Below are 2,350 nucleotides of genomic sequence, written 5' to 3' on the forward strand. Positions count from 1 at the left end.
AGCTAGTGTGCTGAACCTGGGCGAGTTGCCGCGCAAATTTCGAATTATCCATCTGTTTTCGGATGCGGCCAGACTTTTCCAGAAAATACACAGTTTCCAAATGAAAATATGGTCCAATTTTTTCATTTTCATATCTTTTATTTATCTCAAAAATTGCATTTTTCGAGCTCTACAACCTCCCAAATTTTCATCCAGATTCATAATATAGTTCTGGAGTTAGAGCCGTTTGATTGACCTACCATAAGAAACAAAATCCCTAAAAAAAGGTAAATGCCCACCTGGTGACCTTCGCCAACATTTTTCATTTCTGATTTTATTCGAAATTTCTTGCTACATTCATAGTACAGACCATGAGTGAGCATCTGAAACAAATTTGACATCGATCGGCAACCCCGATCAATTTTTAGAACGATTTACTTTTTGCCTTTCTTACTAAAGAAAGGTATAGGTTTTACTTTAAGCCAGGACGTCATTTCCAGCTTCGTAAATATGTCGATTCAGCATGAATTTTAAACCGAAAAATCGCTAAAAAATCACACTGCATCGATTTTCGACGCTCTATCGATTCACCTTGATAGAACTCGTCTATCTCGAACCCTCGAATTTTGAGAAAATAAATTCCGTGGAGGTCGAGTGATGTTCGTATGTGGTAAAATTTTGCAAAATTTTGTGTCGCGCCGTTCTCAGCTCCCATAAATCCGATTTCGATTCTCCTAAATGCAGATGAAAGCTAGTGTGCTGAACCTGGGCGAGTTGCCGCGCAAATTTCGAATTATCCATCTGTTTTCGGATGCGGCCAGACTTTTCCAGAAAATACACAGTTTCCAAATGAAAATATGGTCCAATTTTTTCATTTTCATATCTTTTATTTATCTCAAAAATTGCATTTTTCGAGCTCTACAACCTCCCAAATTTTCATCCAGATTCATAATATAGTTCTGGAGTTAGAGCCGTTTGATTGACCTACCATAAGAAACAAAATCCCTAAAAAAAGGTAAATGCCCACCTGGTGACCTTCGCCAACATTTTTCATTTCTGATTTTATTCGAAATTTCTTGCTACATTCATAGTACAGACCATGAGTGAGCATCTGAAACAAATTTGACATCGATCGGCAACCCCGATCAATTTTTAGAACGATTTACTTTTTGCCTTTCTTACTAAAGAAAGGTATAGGTTTTACTTTAAGCCAGGACGTCATTTCCAGCTTCGTAAATATGTCGATTCAGCATGAATTTTAAACCGAAAAATCGCTAAAAAAATCACACTGCATCGATTTTCGACGCTCTATCGATTCACCTTGATAGAACTCGTCTATCTCGAACCCTCGAATTTTGAGAAAATAAATTCCGTGGAGGTCGAGTGATGTTCGTATGTGGTAAAATTTTGCAAAATTTTGTGTCGCGCCGTTCTCAGCTCCCATAAATCCGATTTCGATTCTCCTAAATGCAGATGAAAGCTAGTGTGCTGAACCTGGGCGAGTTGCCGCGCAAATTTCGAATTATCCATCTGTTTTCGGATGCGGCCAGACTTTTCCAGAAAATACACAGTTTCCAAATGAAAATATGGTCCAATTTTTTCATTTTCATATCTTTTATTTATCTCAAAAATTGCATTTTTCGAGCTCTACAACCTCCCAAATTTTCATCCAGATTCATAATATAGTTCTGGAGTTAGAGCCGTTTGATTGACCTACCATAAGAAACAAAATCCCTAAAAAAAGGTAAATGCCCACCTGGTGACCTTCGCCAACATTTTTCATTTCTGATTTTATTCGAAATTTCTTGCTACATTCATAGTACAGACCATGAGTGAGCATCTGAAACAAATTTGACATCGATCGGCAACCCCGATCAATTTTTAGAACGATTTACTTTTTGCCTTTCTTACTAAAGAAAGGTATAGGTTTTACTTTAAGCCAGGACGTCATTTCCAGCTTCGTAAATATGTCGATTCAGCATGAATTTTAAACCGAAAAATCGCTAAAAAATCACACTGCATCGATTTTCGACGCTCTATCGATTCACCTTGATAGAACTCGTCTATCTCGAACCCTCGAATTTTGAGAAAATAAATTCCGTGGAGGTCGAGTGATGTTCGTATGTGGTAAAATTTTGCAAAATTTTGTGTCGCGCCGTTCTCAGCTCCCATAAATCCGATTTCGATTCTCCTAAATGCAGATGAAAGCTAGTGTGCTGAACCTGGGCGAGTTGCCGCGCAAATTTCGAATTATCCATCTGTTTTCGGATGCGGCCAGACTTTTCCAGAAAATACACAGTTTCCAAATGAAAATATGGTCCAATTTTTTCATTTTCATATCTTTTATTTATCTCAAAAATTGCATTTTTCG

Source organism: Culex pipiens, chromosome 2, assembly GCF_016801865.2.
Source record: "Culex pipiens pallens isolate TS chromosome 2, TS_CPP_V2, whole genome shotgun sequence".
NCBI lineage: Eukaryota > Metazoa > Arthropoda > Insecta > Diptera > Culicidae > Culex > Culex pipiens.